This window comes from Zea mays, chromosome 4 (assembly GCF_902167145.1).
Source record: "Zea mays cultivar B73 chromosome 4, Zm-B73-REFERENCE-NAM-5.0, whole genome shotgun sequence".
NCBI lineage: Eukaryota > Viridiplantae > Streptophyta > Magnoliopsida > Poales > Poaceae > Zea > Zea mays.
The window spans coordinates 73,630,240-73,649,872 of NC_050099.1; the positions used below are offsets into that span (position 1 = coordinate 73,630,240).

At 46.2% G+C, this 19,633-nt stretch overlaps 1 long non-coding RNA gene across 5 annotated transcripts; it reads right to left on the reverse strand.

The window, feature by feature from the left end:
• Positions 1 to 849: 849 nt before the first annotated feature.
• Positions 850 to 12,163, reverse strand: LOC118476919 (uncharacterized). Of its 5 annotated transcripts, none has more exons than XR_004857761.1 (4): positions 11,362 to 12,163; positions 11,075 to 11,272; positions 5,199 to 9,917; positions 2,458 to 4,041 (listed from the first exon to the last, which is right to left on the reverse strand). It is a non-coding gene; the product is annotated as an uncharacterized lncRNA (long non-coding RNA). The 5 variants fall into 5 exon arrangements; XR_004857758.1 differs by having other exon boundaries at positions 5,199 to 5,396; positions 5,486 to 9,917; positions 11,075 to 12,163; XR_004857760.1 differs by lacking the exon at positions 2,458 to 4,041 and adding an exon at positions 850 to 892 and having other exon boundaries at positions 11,075 to 12,163.
• Positions 12,164 to 19,633: the final 7,470 nt, after the last annotated feature.

A 19,633-nucleotide genomic window follows, 5' to 3' on the forward strand; every position in this document is an offset into this window, starting at 1 on the left:
TTAACATTAATCCAAGTTATTAGCCCGATGTACCCTTTCCAAACGGAAAGAATACCACTTACCAGCACCATAGTCATAACCAAAACCATCGATCTCATAGCCACCTGTACCATAATGTCTCTGATCAAGTACCACTAATCACTGGAGCTCCCTTGGCCGCTCATAACCGCGAGCACGGCTGATATATCAGTTTTCAAACACTCTGCAGAGGTTGTGCACTTTACCCACAAGTCGTGATTCCCTTTCTGCCCGGAGAGAGCTACTCCCCATTGACCACTACCTAGGTGGCCTAGCAGGGCATCACTACGTAGCCTTTACAAAGATTCCCCGGGACTGTAGCTACCCGTTAGGTTTCCTAAATGCACCGCACTCCTCCCCAAGGGGCGAACCCAAACTTGGCAGAGCGAGCCGCATACACCGAGCCCCATTGACGGCACGACGGCTAAGTGAACTACACCCCAGATCCTCTAATTATTCAGCTAAGGGCATCCCATTCCACCCTCATGGTTGCACTGTTTTCCCGGGCGGTCATCCATAGAACAGGTCCTTACGGAGAGGCACTCGAGAAACCGCTTGAGCCCCCTTGAAGACCACAAGTATAACATCATAATAAGAGAGGGGAAAACAGCGTATCATAGATAATCTCATCATGTTCATTGATTAGAGTTTGAGCAATAGCATAAAGCTAAACAATAATAATCCAACCCAAATAGGTAAACAAGGACATGGATAACAAAAGCTAGTCAATCCTTAATTATAAATGTGTAAAGCGGGAGGTGAATTAAAGAATGAATAGGACAGAGATAGGTCAAGGGACACTTGCCTCCACCAACCGACTGCTGCTCAGGGGCTTCTCCTGCGAGTTCCTCGGGCTCTTCGATCGGATCGTTCTCTATGCGATTGCAAGCATACATACATCCATCCATTCAAATTAGGGAACAAAAAGTACACCATACAAGAGAACAAATGAAGTAAATATGCATAGAATATCACATACGATAATGAACTTACCATGATTAGAAAGAAATGAGAAAAGGTCTCGCGAGAGTTAAAGCTTATGCCCGAGACGCACTATGGGTTGATGAATAACTAGACGTCACGTGTTCTAATTCCAATTGTTTCTAACAAAAGAATTAGCTACATGCACTAATGTAAACGTGACCACTTTTAGTAGATTAACATTGAATGAGTTAGACAATTAGCTATACAAATTAACTAACGTGACCAATTTCCAAATTGAGACTCCTATCTTATTAATATAAACATGTGATTAGTGCACGTAGGACGGGGGGGGGGGGTAGACGGGGCGTCTGGGGGTAGACGGGGCACGACGGGTCGTGCCAAGGCACGTGCACTACGAGAGCACGCGCGCGAGACCGCACGCACACGCCACGAACTAGCCGTGCGCACGTCGGGGCCGAGCGCTAGCCGAGCTCAAAGCCGCGCGCTAAAGGCACGCTGGGCCGAGCTCGAGGCCACGCCGGGGCCGTCACGACACGAGCAAGGCACGCCGGGGCGGGCGGGCGAGCATGGCGCACGGGCGGGGCGGGAGGCACGGCCGGGGCCGGGATGGCACGGGGCCGAGGCGGGCGCGACCGAGCCGGGGCACGGGGCGGCCGAGCGCGACGGGGGGGGGGGGGGGGGGGGGGGGGCGGCCGAGCTCGCCGGGAGGCGGCCGAGCTCGCCGGCAGACGGGGCGGCCGGACGCGAGGGGCCGAGCAGGGCTCGCGCGGGGGCAGCCGGGGCGCGGCGAGGGGCGGGGCCGGCGCGGGCTCGCCGGGGGGGCGGGCGGGGCGAGGCCAGGCGGCCGAGCCGAGCTCGCCGGAGAGCGGCGCGGGGAGGGCGGCCGAGCGGGCGACCGAGCGCGGGGCGGCTGAGGGCGACCAGGCGCGGGTGAGGCCGGGGCGGCCGGGCCGGGGACGGCCGAGGGCGGCGCGGGGAGGGCGGCCGAGCGGGCGGCCGAGCGCGGGGCGGTCGAGGGCGACCAGGCGCGGAGTCGGCCGGGCGCGGGTGAGGTCGGGGCGGTCGGGGCCGGGGCCGAGGCCGAGCTTGCCAGAGCGGCCGAGCTCGCCGGGGCCGAGGCGGGCGCGCCCATGGCGCGGGGGGCGGGGGACGCCGGCGGGAGGGAAGGAGGAGGGAGGGGAGGAGAGGAGGGAGGGGGGAGGGAGAAACCTCACCGGAGGGGAGGGCGGCGCGGCGGCGGCGCCGGGGAGGCGGCGCGGGGGCGGGACGGGGGCGACGGCGGCTAGGGTTAGGGTGAGGGAGAGAGAGAGAGGGGATGACAAGCGGGGCCCGCGGGGAGGGGATTATTGGAAAAAGAAAAGGGGAGGGGGAACGGTTGGGCCCAAAGGGGGAGGGGGGCGCGCGGCTGGGCCGCTAGGCGGCCCACGACGGGAAGGGAAGGGGGGGCGGCTGGGCCGCCGCGAGGCCCACGCGGGGGGGGGGGGGGGGGGGAGGTGTGACGGAACCTCCCAAGTAATTAGGCCCACCTATAGTTGTCCTTGTCTAACAGACATCAGACACCCTGTAGATGTTCCTAAGTCACTTGACAAGCTCGGTATCTTTCCTTACCTTACCAGGAACGTTTCACCCGTCTTGCAGACATTACAGAACATCGGAGATATAGAAATGCGGAAGCAATTATATAAACTTACATTTATTTAGAAAGTAAGATCAAGTTATTTATTACAGACCAGAGTTATAAAACGAGTGCAGGGTAGTATTATTACACATACCAGGGGAGGCAAAAACTCCTCCCGATAACTATCAAACAAAGGTTCTTATGGAGGACCACGTCCTCCCGCATCTTCACTCTTGTTTTTCTTCATTTGGTACCACCTTGGAGCAAAAGCAACAAAAATTTGTCGCTTCCTCACCTAAAAACAACAAAGGGATAAACCCTGAGTATGGAATTACTCAGCAAGTCTTACCCGACTAAGGAAAAGACTCTCAAGGGTATGCTGGGTAAATAGGAGTCAAGGAGAGGCTTTAGCAAAAATCAACTTATACTTTTGCAGAAGTAGCTTACTAAAGTGAGTCCTTACTTTCAATCTTTTAACGCCATATTAAGTATTAATAGACTCTATTTGCATCTAGTCTAATTTCAACATCTCATCAATACAACATTATTTTTATCCATAGTGTTCACATCCTGACTTTAGGTTGCAGGGAAGTGACCAAGTCTTCATAACCGCGAAGGTACGACGATCCGAATCGATTATACTCAGCTGAGGATCTCCAATCACACGACATATGTAGCACTTAACCCTTGCATATGTCAACCCGCCACCGGGGTTCTTAAGACCAGATCAGGTTCACGCAAACCGAGAGCACAGATACACCACCGTCCAGCCTCTTGCCACGGAGGGTACACGCTACTCTCGCCACCGCTCCATGCGCCATTTCGTGTTATCTTATTCTGGCCTTAGTCTGCCCGAGGCAAGGCTTACCCATGACGAGGCATGTGACCAGTTAAAGGGTCCTCGGTCAGCACGCCTACATACGCATTAATCCTTAACCAACCTGGGTAGAACATCACCTGTTCCTAACCCAAGTCTCAATTTAAGTATTTCCATCCTTAGGATTGTGTCTGTTCCTTAGGATGAAAGAGCATCACAGGGAACTTTGCAGTAAGATCCCACTATTGCTCCAAATGAAAATATTCTTGCAGGTAGAAGCCATCCTCTCCCGGGTTAGACTGAGGACAACCTCTATCCACAAGGTCTAAGCAAGGCTAAGCATTTTTGTAAATCATATTTTGATACTTCACAGAAGTATCTATAAAGGTATGGATATCAAGGAAAGCAATGCATTAAAGGGTTCCAAGCAACTCCTATGAACCTAATGCACATTTCACTAGACTTAAAGTGTGCGAAAAGTATTTAAAACACAAGGAAAGGGGTTGCATGCACCGGGGCTTGCCTTTGTTCACAGGTGAGTCAGGCTCGGATCCGCAGATGTCGAAGTAGAGCCAAGTCCCTGCCTGAGATTCCAAAGGTGGTGGTGTCTTCTCTTCAGTCACTTTACTCTCTTCTTCGTTTTCTAAATATAACCATATAGGTATATATATAAGAATGAATGCCATGTAATGCTTATGAGAGTGCATAGATAATAAAGGTTTATTAACTAAGTTTTGAATACAACATTCCTTCACGGAACTCCGAGAACTTAGGGTTTCCGGAGTTAGTAAAGGAGTTCAAAGGGTAGGGGGTAGGGTTTTGGGTTCTAGTTATCAAACAAGGTCCAAATCAAACCAAATCCTACCCAAGGCTTCTAAATATTATTTTAAGCTCATATAAAAAGTTTGGGCATTTTTGGAATTATTATTGATTTTCTAAAAATCAAGACACAAGGTTTTAGGCTATTTTAAATACTCCAAAATTCCCTATTTGATCTAAAAATCATAAAACTATTTTTATTAAATTCTATGGAAAATTAGGAATCTGACAAAATTGGTTTGACATTTTTACCATTTTTCAGAAATTTTCTATGGATTTCTAAAGCTGATTGGAAAAAGAAAAGGAAAAACTACTAACAGTGTTGGGCCCAAACCGCTGGTGTGGTCCAACAACCAGGCAAAGCTGGCCCAAACCCGGGAGCCCGCGCCCGCTTTGGCCAGCTTGCACAAAGGACCTTGCGCTCTGGTTAAAACAATCAGAGCTCCCAGCCACTGTTGCTTGTGTCTCTGACATCCTCGCTAAAACCCCTTGGCTTCCACTTATTTACAAGCACTCGGCCCCGACATCGCCCGTACGAACTCCGGCGACCCAGCGCCAGCTCGGCCATGGTGGCGCAACACCGGCGACGGCGATGGTACCCACGCGAACCCCGAATCGCAGTGAACTCGGGTATGGGCTCAATCGATCCATGAGAACTCCACAACCCATTTATCGGCAGCGACGGCGGAGCACTGGATCCGACGAACTCTATTCCCCGATCACCGCACGGTAGTGTTCAAACAAACGGGCCAGGGAGCTTTAGAGACCACTTAAGTCTACGGTGCGCGCGCGCAATCGCTCGGGAATGGCGCGGTTAATACGGTCCACACCGAGGCTGTCCTCGGCGCCCGACCGCGACGGCGCGACCGTGTTCTACTCAACGTATGGCGGTAGAGCTTGAACAAACCACTTGATCAGCTTCACTGACCAATACAGATCATGGAACACAAGCCACACGGGTGAGAAACTTTCTGAGCATACCTGGCCACGGTAAAGTGGAAGATCTGCAGGTGTGGTCACCAGACACATTCAGTGCCTTGATCGATGGAATTGGGCGCGTCCAGGGTATGATTTGGGGAAGGAAGAGCAATACTGCTGACTGAAGCTACTCACTATGGTTGATGATCGAGGCACGGATCACTGCACTGGCTTCTGCTTTCTTTCCCTCACCCTGTTGCTCTTTATATAGGCAGGGAAAAGATCAAGGGACTGGATTCTTGAGTTTACAGGGGGGATAACTATGTGCATGGGGTGCAGTCGTGGCTTACTCAAGGAAGCCCACGCCGGTGCTGCAGGGTGAAGATTATCCAGGGCAAGGGAGGGAGGTGAAGATAGGATGGCACTGTTCTGGATATTTGCACAGGTGATATTTCAGTGATGAACAAATCTGAATACCCCTGCCAACACTCCATCCCAATCTTCATCCTATTCCAAAGTTGGTCACGGCAAGAAAAACTGAACTTGGTCACTTCTAGCAGCCAAATATCTGATTTGTCCCTTTCTGTAGACAGTAAACCAACAGATAAGAATTCTAGTGTGTGCAGACTTAAATGGATCCAAACTGATATTTCTAAAGGGATGAAGCCACTAGAACTGCTGCTGTCCAGCATACCCCATTAAAGATTCATTAGATGAGGACCCCCTCTCATTCACTGCTCACAAAATAGGTCAAAATTTGGATATTTTTTTAGTAGATCTGAGGCCACTAGATCCCTGGCTCTGGACTTCGACCTTATCTCTACCCAAACATCCAAAGAAACCAGCAGGGAGAGGAGATAATCTTCTTCAGAAACTGTCTTCAGTCCTAAACGAATTACTGTTGCTTAGCTGGACTGACAGGGGCCTTTCAAGGTCATTCCCTTACATTTTCCATGTAGCAACACCTTAATTTAATCATAGGAAACTTGCTCATTGACTATAGCTCTTCAACCCACTACAGCATTCCACTGCTAGAAACACATGGATCACAAACTATAAGGTTCCAAAGCCAAGCACACACTCTGAAACTCTTCTTCAGAGAGCTGAACCCAAATGCAACCCTTTAAGTCTGACAAGGCATATTAGAGAGCATTTTACTCACAATTCCATATGACAACAGACCCATCTCCCTTAACAAGCCTTATTCTCCAACCATAGGTATTCCACTTTGGTACAACACTCCAAAGCTGAAACTACTCAGAATTGAAGTTGTGGTGTTCCAAATTATAGCAGAAACAGCCAAACACTTGGTCTCAGCTTAACTGAACAGCCCTCACTATTTCTGACAGAGGACTTTGCAGCTCCATTCTCTCTCCATCTTTACATAACAACAGGACCATCTCCTTGCATGAAACTTGTCCATCTATATCTGTTCTCCAACTTTGCTATAGAAACTATAGTCTAAAACCACTCATATTTATCACAAAACAGCTCCAAATTAAGCATCATATACTGAAATTCAGGTTTCAGAGACTGAACCCAAAGCAGTTGGAACCAGCCTGACAGTCCAATTTTGAGCCACTTTTACTCCTTTTTCTGTGTAGCACCAAACCAAACTCACTTAAAGAAATTTGTTCTCCTATATATGGTCTTCCATTTTGATATACAACTCTTGGTCTAAAACCATATATATTAATCACAACTGAGCTCCAAATAGAGCATCATTGGCTGTTTTTCAGAGTTTCAGCTCTGAACCACTAAGTCACCAATCTGAAAATTCAGAAACACAGCAGCACCACTTTAAACCACTCTTTTGCCTGGCTTTCAAATGTTTATAGGGGACAATTGCTTAATAAAGTTTATACTCCTATAGTTCCTCTACAAGTTTGGTATAGTGATCAATAACCAAAACCTCTTGGATTCCAAACTACAATAGCCCAAAGTTTGCTCCAATTGATGAAATTCAGAATCTGAATTTCACTAAGTCTGAAATCCACAATTTTTGACAGCTTTACTTTGGACCAGTTTTACTCAAAGTTCCAAATAGTTTTAGAGCTATATGACTTCACCAAACTTATACTCCTCATATAGCTCTATAACTTTGTTATAATGATCATCTTCAAAATGGTTCTAGATCAAAAGTTACAAAGGACTAAAATTGCCTAGTTGCTGCGATTTTCAGGAACTCCAAAACTAAACCTTTGTGAATTTCTCCATTCTTTTAAAGAAAAGTTACTCCTTAGTCTCAAATCCAACTTTGGTATATATAACTCAGATCCAAAGTATCCTTGGTTTAGGAGTTGTTTGCTTACACATAATTGCAAACAAACTTTCAACCCTCACATTAAGGTTTCTAAGTTGACCCTTCAGCTCAAGTGTTCCTTCCACTTGATCTCCCTTTGAAAACAAAGTTGCTCTAGGTCCTAAGTCTTACCTTTAATACTTTAAATTCCAAGCCAACTTATTACTTGCTCAAGAGACGACTTTTCTTCCCATGTCTTAAGCAAAGTTCTTAATCTGAGTCCTGTACTCTAATACACAACACCACATTCATTGAATTTTTTTGACCTAGTGAATGCATTCTAGGTATATCAAACAAGATAATGCAAATGCTTATGATGACATGTCAGAGTTTTAGTTAATGTAACACCAGGGGTGTTACAGTCTTCCCCCCTAAAAAGAAATCTCGTCCCGAGATTTAAAAGTCTAGGCTTAGTAATGGAAAAGGAAACGTGTCACTGACTTATTTCCTAATTTCTCTTACAAGGTAGGGGAGGTGTTCTGTTTCACTTAACCACGATGTTGTTCAACACCTCTAAGGCAGTTACCTGAGCTCCTTCCCAAGGAGCCATTCCTTTAGCATGGAACATCCAATGTGGCCAAGATGGTTTTCTAGCACGTTCTGGAATACGCACTACTACTCATACCATGGTTGTCCTCTAAGAATAGTGCGTGACAGCATTTCTCTAAGGGGAAATCTTTTATTAGCATAGTTCTTAGAAAGATGCATGTATAATTACAGAATCAACCTTAGTTGATTCAACCTTCTATACATTGCACTCTTTCTATCTGGTCTTTAAGATAGACTCTTCAGAATACTTAGGTAAGAAGAGAAAAGAGTTTTTAGGGAAGACTTTTGAAAATCCTTTTGAAGATGTCTCATAATATCTGCAAAGAAGGGCTACGCTCCGATACCAGCTGTGACGGAACCTCCCAAGTAATTAGGCCCACCTATAGTTGTCCTTGTCTAACAGACATCAGACACCCTGTAGATGTTCCTAAGTCACTTGACAAGCTCGGTATCTTTCCTTACCTTACCAGGAACGTTTCACCCGTCTTGCAGACATTACAGAACATCGGAGATATAGAAATGCGGAAGCAATTATATAAACTTACATTTATTTAGAAAGTAAGATCAAGTTATTTATTACAGACCAGAGTTATAAAACGAGTGCAGGGTAGTATTATTACACATACCAGGGGAGGCAAAAACTCCTCCCGATAACTATCAAACAAAGGTTCTTATGGAGGACCACGTCCTCCCGCATCTTCACTCTTGTTTTTCTTCATTTGGTACCACCTTGGAGCAAAAGCAACAAAAATTTGTCGCTTCCTCACCTAAAAACAACAAAGGGATAAACCCTGAGTATGGAATTACTCAGCAAGTCTTACCCGACTAAGGAAAACACTCTCAAGGGTATGCTGGGTAAATAGGAGTCAAGGAGAGGCTTTAGCAAAAATCAACTTATACTTTTGCAGAAGTAGCTTACTAAAGTGAGTCCTTACTTTCAATCTTTTAACGCCATATTAAGTATTAATAGACTCTATTTGCATCTAGTCTAATTTCAACATCTCATCAATACAACATTATTTTTATCCATAGTGTTCACATCCTGACTTTAGGTTGCAGGGAAGTGACCAAGTCTTCATAACCGCGAAGGTACGGCGATCCGAATCGATTATACTCAGCTGAGGATCTCCAATCACACGACATATGTAGCACTTAACCCTTGCATATGTCAACCCGCCACCGGGGTTCTTAAGACCAGATCAGGTTCACGCAAACCGAGAGCACAGATACACCACCGTCCAGCCTCTTGCCACGGAGGGTACACGCTACTCTCGCCACCGCTCCACGCCCATTTCGTGTTATCTTATTCTGGCCTTAGTCTGCCCGAGGCAAGGCTTACCCATGACGAGGCATGTGACCAGTTAAAGGGTCCTCGGTCAGCACGCCTACATACGCATTAATCCTTAACCAACCTGGGTAGAACATCACCTGTTCCTAACCCAAGTCTCAATTTAAGTATTTCCATCCTTAGGATTGTGTCTGTTCCTTAGGATGAAAGAGCATCACAGGGAACTTTGCAGTAAGATCCCACTATTGCTCCAAATGAAAATATTCTTGCAGGTAGAAGCCATCCTCTCCCGGGTTAGACTGAGGACAACCTCTATCCACAAGGTCTAAGCAAGGCTAAGCATTTTTGTAAATCATATTTTGATACTTCACAGAAGTATCTATAAAGGTATGGATATCAAGGAAATCAATGCATTAAAGGGTTCCAAGCAACTCCTATGAACCTAATGCACATTTCACTAGACTTAAAGTGTGCGAAAAGTATTTAAAACACAAGGAAAGGGGTTGCATGCACCGGGGCTTGCCTTCGTTCACAGGTGAGTCAGGCTCGGATCCGCAGATGTCGAAGTAGAGCCAAGTCCCTGCCTGAGAATCCAAAGGTGGTGGTGTCTTCTCTTCAGTCACTTCACTCTCTTCTTCGTTTTCTAAATATAACCATATAGGTATATAAATAAGAATGAATGCCATGTAATGCTTATGAGAGTGCATAGATAATAAAGGTTTATTAACTAAGTTTTGAATACAACATTCCTTCACGGAACTCCGAGAACTTAGGGTTTCCGGAGTTAGTAAAGGAGTTCAAAGGGTAGGGGGTAGGGTTTTGGGTTCTAGTTATCAAACAAGGTCCAAATCAAACCAAATCCTACCCAAGGCTTCTAAATATTATTTTAAGCTCATATAAAAAGTTTGGGCATTTTTGGAATTATTATTGATTTTCTAAAAATCCAGACACAAGGTTTTATGCTATTTTAAATACTCCAAAATTCCCTATTTGATCTAAAAATCATAAAACTATTTTTATTAAATTCTATGGAAAATTAGGAATCTGACAAAATTGGTTTGACATTTTTACCATTTTTCAGAAATTTTCTATGGATTTCTAAAGCTGATTGGAAAAAGAAAAGGAAAAACTACTAACAGTGTTGGGCCCAAACCGCTGGCGTGGTCCAACAACCAGGCAAAGCTGGCGCAAACCCGGGAGCCCGCGCCCGCTTTGGCCAGCTTGCACAAAGGACCTTGCGCTCTGGTTAAAACAATCAGAGCTCCCAACCACTGTTGCTTGTGTCTCTGACATCCTCGCTAAAACCCCTTGGCTTCCACTTATTTACAAGCACTCGGCCCCGACATCGCCCGTACGAACTCCGGCGACCCAGCGCCAGCTCGGCCATGGTGGCGCAACACCGGCGACGGCGATGGTACCCACGCGAACCCCGAATCGCAGTGAACTCGGGTATGGGCTCAATCGATCCATGAGAACTCCACAACCCATTTATCGGCAGCGACGGCGGAGCACTGGATCCGACGAACTCTATTCCCCGATCACCGCACGGTAGTGTTCAAACAAACGGGCCAGGGAGCTTTAGAGACCACTTAAGTCTACGGTGCGCGCGCGCAATCGCTCGGGAATGGCGCGGTTAATACGGTCCACACCGAGGCTGTCCTCGGTGCCCGACCGCGACGGCGCGACCGTGTTCTACTCAACGTATGGCGGTAGAGCTTGAACAAACCACTTGATCAGCTTCACTGACCAATACAGATCATGGAACACAAGCCACACGGGTGAGAAACTTTCTGAGCATACCTGGCCACGGTAAAGTGGAAGATCTGCAGGTGTGGTCACCAGACACATTCAGTGCCTTGATCGATGGAATTGGGCGCGTCCAGGGTATGATTTGGGGAAGGAAGAGCAATACTGCTGACTGAAGCTACTCACTACGGTTGATGATCGAGGCACGGATCACTGCACTGGCTTCTGCTTTCTTTCCCTCACCCTGTTGCTCTTTATATAGGCAGGGAAAATATCAAGGGACTGGATTCTTGAGTTTACAGGGGGGATAACTATGTGCATGGGGTGCAGTCGTGGCTTACTCAAGGAAGCCCACGCCGGTGCTGCAGGGTGAAGATTATCCAGGGCAAGGGAGGGAGGTGAAGATAGGATGGCACTGTTCTGGATATTTGCACAGGTGATATTTCAGTGATGAACAAATCTGAATACCCCTGCCAGCACTCCATCCCAATCTTCATCCTATTCCAAAGTTGGTCACGGCAAGAAAAACTGAACTTGGTCACTTCTAGCAGCCAAATATCTGATTTGTCCCTTTCTGTAGACAGTAAACCAACAGATAAGAATTCTAGTGTGTGCAGACTTAAATGGATCCAAACTGATATTTCTAAAGGGATGAAGCCACTAGAACTGCTGCTGTCCAGCATACCCCATTAAAGATTCATTAGATGAGGACCCCCTCTCATTCACTGCTCACAAAATAGGTCAAAATTTGGATATTTTTTTAGTAGATCTGAGGCCACTAGATCCCTGGCTCTGGACTTCGACCTTATCTCTACCCAAACATCCAAAGAAACCAGCAGGGAGAGGAGATAATCTTCTTCAGAAACTGTCTTCAGTCCTAAACGAATTACTGTTGCTTAGCTGGACTGACAGGGGCCTTTCAAGGTCATTCCCTTACATTTTCCCTGTAGCAACACCTTAATTTAATCATAGGAAACTTGCTCATTGACTATAGCTCTTCAACCCACTACAGCATTCCACTGCTAGAAACACATGGATCACAAACTATAAGGTTCCAAAGCCAAGCACACACTCTGAAACTCTTCTTCAGAGAGCTGAACCCAAATGCAACCCTTTAAGTCTGACAAGGCATATTAGAGAGCATTTTACTCACAATTCCATAGGACAACAGACCCATCTCCCTTAACAAGCCTTATTCTCCAACCATAGCTATTCCACTTTGGTACAACACTCCAAAGCTGAAACTACTCAGAATTGAAGTTGTGGTGTTCCAAATTATAGCAGAAACAGCCAAACACTCGGTCTCAGCTTAACTGAACAGCCCTCACTATTTCTGACAGAGGACTTTGCAGCTCCATTCTCTCTCCATCTTTACATAACAACAGGACCATCTCCTTGCATGAAACTTGTCCATCTATATCTGTTCTCCAACTTTGCTATAGAAACTATAGTCTAAAACTACTCATATTGATCACAAAACAGCTCCAAATTAAGCATCATATACTGAAATTCAGGTTTCAGAGACTGAACCCAAAGCAGTTGGAACCAGCCTGACAGTCCAATTTTGAGCCACTTTTACTCCTTTTTCTGTGTAGCACCAAACCAAACTCACTTAAAGAAATTTGTTCTCCTATATATGGTCTTCCATTTTGATATACAACTCTTGGTCTAAAACCATATATATTAATCACAACTGAGCTCCAAACAGAGCATCATTGGCTGTTTTTCAGAGTTTTAGCTCTGAACCACTAAGTCACCAATCTGAAAATTCAGAAACACAGCAGCACCACTTTAAACCACTCTTTTGCCTGGCTTTCAAATGTTTATAGGGGACAATTGCTTAATAAAGTTTATACTCCTATAGTTCCTCTACATGTTTGGTATAGTGATCAATAACCAAAACCTCTTGGATTCCAAACTACAATAGCCCAAAGTTTGCTCCAATTGCTGAAATTCAGAATCTGAATTTCACTAAGTCTGAAATCCACAATTTTTGACAGCTTTACTTTGGACCAGTTTTACTCAAAGTTCCAAATAGTTTTAGAGCTATATGACTTCACCAAACTTATACTCCTCATATAGCTCTATAACTTTGTTATAATGATCATCTTCAAAATGGTTCTAGATCAAAAGTTACAAAGGACTAAAATTGCCTAGTTGCTGCGATTTTCAGGAACTCCAAAACTAAACCTTTGTGAATTTCTCCATTCTTTTAAAGAAAAGTTACTCCTTAGTCTCAAATCCAACTTTGGTATATATAACTCAGATCCAAAGTATCCTTGGTTTAGGAGTTGTTTGCTTACACATAATTGCAAACAAACTTTCAACCCTCACATTAAGGTTTCTAAGTTGACCCTTCAGCTCAAGTGTTCCTTCCACTTGATCTCCCTTTGAAAACAAAGTTGCTCTAGGTCCTAAGTCTTACCTTTAATACTTTAAATTCCAAGCCAACTTATTACTTGCTCAAGAGACGACTTTTCTTCCCATGTCTTAAGCAAAGTTCTTAATCTGAGTCTTGTACTCTAATACACAACACCACATTCATTGAATTTTTTTGACCTAGTGAATGCATTCTAGGTATATCAAACAAGATAATGCAAATGCTTATGATGACATGTCAGAGTTTTAGTTAATGTAACACCAGGGGTGTTACAGGAGGGGGGGCGGCTGGGCCGAAAATGGGGAAGGAGGGGGGAAGAGGAGAAGGAAAAGGTTTTCTTTTTCTAAAATCTATTTCCTCTAAATGAATGCATTCACATTTTTAAACAATCAAAAGGTATGCATGGTCCGGCATGGTGCATCACACAAAATAAAATATTTTAGGGTTTTGCTTTACATGGGACCTCAAGCCGAATCCCGCTATACTTTGGAAAAGATCAAGGTTTAGCGAGAAGAAAAGGGAAAAGGAAAGGGTAACGCCTGAATTTGGTGAGGGAAAAGAAGAAAAAAATCTACCCCCAAATTCAGGGCGTTACAAACCTATCCCCCTTAAAAGAATCTCGCCCTCGAGATTCAGGGTTGGCTAGCAAAGTGCTCTGGGTATTTAGCCATCAGATCATCTTCACGCTCCCAGGTTGCTTCTTCCTCTGAATGGTGATTCCACCTAACTTTGCACATCCTGATGGTCTTCCTTCGGGTGACTCTGTCTGCAACCTCAAGGATTTGCACTGGCTTCTCAACGTAAGTCAAGTCCTCCTGGACTTCAAGACCTTCCACTGGCAACTGCTCTTCTGGCACACGCAAGCACTTCTTCAACTGAGACACATGAAAGACATCATGCATAGCAGACAAATTCTTTGGCAGACTGAGCTGATAGGCCACTTCTCCACGCCTTGAGAGAATTTGGTACGGACCAATGTAGCGGGGTGCTAGCTTGCCTTTGACTCCGAACCTTCTGACTCCTCTGATCGGTGACACTTTCAGATAGACAAAGTCTCCGACTTCGAAACTCAGCTCTCTTCTTCTTGTGTCTGCATAGCTTCGCTGTCTCGATTGCGCTATCTTCAGATTCTCTCGAACCATCCTGATGTTCTCTTCGGCTTCAAGCAAAATGTCTGGCCCAAACACCTGCTTTTCTCCAGGCTGATCCCATTGCAACGGAGTTCTACAACTCCTCCCATAGAGTGCCTAAAATGGTGACATCTTCAAACTGGCCTGGTAACTGTTGTTATAGGAAAACTCTGCATAAGGCAATCTCTTGTCCCATCCGGACTGATCCTGCAACGCACAGGCTCTCAACATGTCTTCAAGAATTTGATTAGTTCTTTCGGTCTGACCATCCGTCTGCGGATGGTAAGCTGAACTGAAATTCAGATGTGTGCCCAAGGCTTCATGCAACTGCTGCCAGAAATGAGAGGTGAACTGCGTTCCTCTGTCTGACACTATCTTCTTTGGCACACCATGAAGACAAACGATCCGAGACATATACAATTCTGCCAATACTGCACTGCTGTAGTTGGTCTTGACAGGTATGAAGTGGGCTGACTTGGTTAAACGGTCCACTACTACCCAGATGGAATCGTAGCCAGCTCGAGTGCGAGGCAACCCGACTATGAAATCCATACCGATTTCATCCCATTTCCACTGAGGGATCTGCAACGGTTGCAACAATCCAGCTGGTCTCTGGTGCTATGCTTTGATCCTTCGACAATTGTCACACATAGCCACATGCTCTGCGATTTTCCTCTTCATTCCGTACCACCAGAATTTCTTCTTCAGATCCTGATACATCTTCTCACTACCAGGGTGAATCGAATAAGCTGTCTCATGAGCTTCCTTAAGAATCAACTCCCGAATAGACTGGACATTAGGAACACACAAGCGGTCTTTGAACCATATCACACCTTCTGCATCTTCTCGAAAGTCTTTGCCTCTGCCATCTAGAATCAGTCGTCGGATCTCACTGATCTTCTCATCATTCTTCTGCGCTTCTTTGATTTCCCGCTCCAGGGTAGGTTCCAACTCAACTGTGACTCCTCACGAATTTTTCAGAAAACAGAGACTCAACCTGTCAAACTCCTTGGCCAACTCATAAGGCATCGGACGAGCGACCATCAGATTGACTTGACTCTTCCTGCTCAAAGCATCTGCCACTACGTTTGCTTTGCCTGGATGGTAATGAATCTCCAACTCATAGTCTTTGATCAACTCTAACCATCTTCGCTGCCTTATATTCAACTCTGACTGAGTGAATATGTACTTCAGACTCTTGTGATCTGTGTAAACATCGCATTTCTGTCCATAAAGGTAGTGCCTCCATGTCTTCAGTGTGTGAACCACTGCTGCCAACTCTAGATCATGGATTGGGTAATTCTTCTCATGAACCTTCAGCTGTCGGGACGAGTAAGCCACAACTCTTCCCTCTTGCATCAACACGCATCCCAAACCTGTGTAACAAGCATCACAGTACACCGAGAAGGGCTTGTGCACATCAGGCAAGACTAGGACAGGCGCTGTTGTAACTTCTCTTTTAGCGCTTCGAAGGCCTCCTGACATTTCTGGGTCCACTTGAACTCAACCTTGTTGCCTAGCAATGCTGTCATTGGTTTCGCAATCTTCGAAAACCCTTTTAATGAATCGCCGATAATATCCGGCCATTCCAATGAAGCTCTTGATTCCTCGGGCATCTGTTGGCGCTTTCCAGTTCAGAATGTCTGCCACTTTCTTCGGATCCACAACCAATCCTTCTTTGTTGATTATATGACCCAAGAACATGACTTCATTGATCCAGAATTCACATTTGCTCAACTTGGCATACAACTGGTGCTCTCGCAATCTCTGCAATACCATCTTCAAATGACTTGCATGCTCTTCTTCGCTTTGAGAATAAACTAGAATGTCATCAATGAATACCACCACAAACTTGTCAAGATAATCCATGAATACACTGTTCATCAAGTTCATGAAGAATGCTGGTGCATTGATCAAACCAAAAGACATCACAGTGAACTCATACAAACCATACTTGGTAATGAATGCCGTCTTCGGAATGTCCGAAGGTCGGATCCTGAGCTGATGATAACCTGACCTCAGATCAATCTTGGAGAACACACTGGCTCCTCTCAACTGGTCGAACAGATCTTCTATTCTGGGCAAGGGATACTTGTTCTTGATCGTGACTTCATTCAAAGCTCGATAATCGATACACATTCTCTTGGTGCCATCTTTCTTCTCCACGAACAAGACAGGAGCGGCCCAAGGCGAGTGTGATATCCTGGCCCCTGGGATGGGATGTCCTGACCCAAGGCTTAATAGAATTAATAGTGTAATCATACCAACAAGGTGCATCTTCTTTTTCGGAAGCCTATCTCGAAAGAACCTCCAAGTTAAGCGTGCTTGGCTTGGAGCAATTTGGGATGGGTGACCGACCGGGAAGTTTTCTCGGGTGCACATGAGTGAGGACAAAGTGCGCACAAAAGACTCGTGTTGGTCTGTGGGGACAATATATGATCCTAGAGAGCTGCCAGGAGTAAGTACGCCGGTCCAGGGATTGGACGGGGTGTTACAAGTGGTATCAGAGCCGACCCTCGCGGTTTCACGGGCATGTGTGGGCTAGGGGGTTCGGGTATATGGCGCATGGCGCATGTGGGCCCGGAGTGGTCACATGGCATGGCATATAACGACACTAGACATACAGACGTGGCCAAGAGGGGAGGTTCCTGGATTGGGGTTGACCGACGAGGACGTCGGTCTTCTAAGGGGGGTGGATTGTGATATCCTGGCCCCTGGGATGGGATGTCCTGGCCCAAGGCTTAATAGAATTAATAGTGTAATCATACCAACAAGGTGCATCTTCTTTTTCGGAAGCCTATCTCGAAAGAACCTCCAAGTTAAGCGTGCTTGGCTTGGAGCAATTTGGGATGGGTGACCGACCGGGAAGTTTTCTCGGGTGCGCATGAGTGAGGACAAAGTGCGCACAAAAGACTCGTGTTGGTCTGTGGGGACAATATATGATCCTAGAGAGCTGCCAGGAGTAAGTACCGCCGGTCCAGGGATTGGACGGGGTGTTACAAGAAGGAGGAGTTCCTGGCCCTCAAGCAAGGGCCATTGTCTGTCAGTGAGTACCGGGACAGGTTTCTGCAGTTGTCTCGCTATGCTCCTGAAGATGTCAACACCGACGCCAAGCGGCAGTACCGTTTCCTGAGAGGCTTGGTTGACCCCCTGCAGTACCAACTGATGAATCACACCTTCCCGACATTCCAGCACTTGATTGACAGAGCAATCATGACAGAGAGGAAGCGTAAGGAGATGGAGGATCGTAAGCGCAAGATCAGTGGACCCCAGCCTGGAAGCAGCAACCGTCCTCGTTTCTCAGGCAATCAACCTCAGCAGTTCAGGCAGAACCAGCGTCCACATCAGCAGCATCAGCAGTTCCAGAGGCAGTATCCTCAGCATCAGTACCAGAACCATCAGAGCAATCAGTCAGGAGGTCAGTTTCAGAGGCAGAATCAGCAGGCACCTCGTCTTCCTGCCCCAGCAAACCAGCAGAACAATCAGGCAGCACCAGCTCAGGTTGGAAACAGGGCATGTTTCCACTGTGGAGAGCAAGGCCACTGGGTGATGCAATGTCCAAAGAAGGCAGCCCAGCAGCAGTCAGGCCCCAATGCCCCAGCAAAGCAGAACGTGTCTCAGCCTGGAGCAGGCAACCGCTCTCAGCCACGTTACAATCATGGGAGACTGAACCACTTGGAGGCTGAAGCAGTTCAGGAGACTCCCGGCATGATAGTAGGTATGTTCCCAGTCGACTCCCATATTGCAGAAGTGTTATTTGATACTGGAGCAACACATTCTTTCATTACAGCATCATGGGTAGGAACACATAATCTTCCAATTACTACCATGTCAACCCCCATTCAAATTGACTCAGCCGGTGGTAGAATTTGAGCCGATAGCATTTGTTTGAATGTAAGTGTGGAAATAAGGGGGATAGCGTTTCCCGCTAACCTTATAGTAATGGGTACTCAGGGAATAGATGTCATCCTAGGGATGAATTGGCTAGATAAGTATCAGGCAGTTATCAGTTGTGATAAAAGGACAATCAAGTTGGTGTCCCCACTAGGAGAGGAAGTGCTGACCGAGTTAGTCCCGCCTCAGCCAAAGAAAGGAAGTTGTTATCAGATAGCTGTTGATAGCAGTGAAGCAGACCCAATCAAGAGTATCAAGGTTGTGTCCGAGTTCCCAGATGTGTTTCCAAAGGACTTATCGGGTATGCCACCAGAGCGGAAAGTTGAGTTTGCCATAGAGCTTCTTCCTGGAACCTCCCCTATCTTCAAGAGGGCTTACAGAATATCTAGACCAAAGTTGGTTGAGCTTAAGAAGCAGATTGATGAGCTGTCAGAGAAAGGTTACATCCGGCCAAGCACCTCGCTGTCACACCCGGTTTTAGAAGGTAAACCGAATGCGAACCATGTACGTGCCAGGATCAGTATTCACGTACACAACGATTACATAAATGACTCATCATAGCACAATGCTTCGAATTACAATAAAGAGTAAGTAATAATATTACAGACTAGAGCCATTTACATAATATAAATCAAAGTACACAGAATCGAAACGTAGCCAACGTAAACAACCCACCACAGGCAGCTGACTGGGGGAGGTCGCTAGCCTAATCCTCAAACTCGTCGAAGTCCTGGAACTCCTGGAGATCCGCCTTGACGCCTTCTTCTTTACCTGAGCATAGATTGCACCAAAGGCAACCTGGTGTTTTGTGAAAGCAAGGGTGAGTACACATCAACGTACTCAGCAAATGTCCCGTTTGGCTGAAGTGGACTAGCTTTATGTGGGGTTAAGTCGAACAGTTGCTTTTAGTTGGTCAGGTTATTATTACTAGTAGAAAGCCAGGTTTTAGCATTAACCCAAGTTATTAACCCAAAGTACTCTTTCCAAACGGAAAGAATACCACTTACTATTACCATAGGCATAATCATAACCATCCTCCTCATCACCACCTGTAAACCATACATCTCTGATCAAGTATCTCTAATCAATGGAGCTCCCTTGGCCGCTCATAACCGCGAGCACGGCTGATATATCAGTTTCATAACACTCTGCAGAGGTTGCGCACTTTACCCACAAGCCGTGATTCCCTCTTGCCTCGGGCCGATCAAA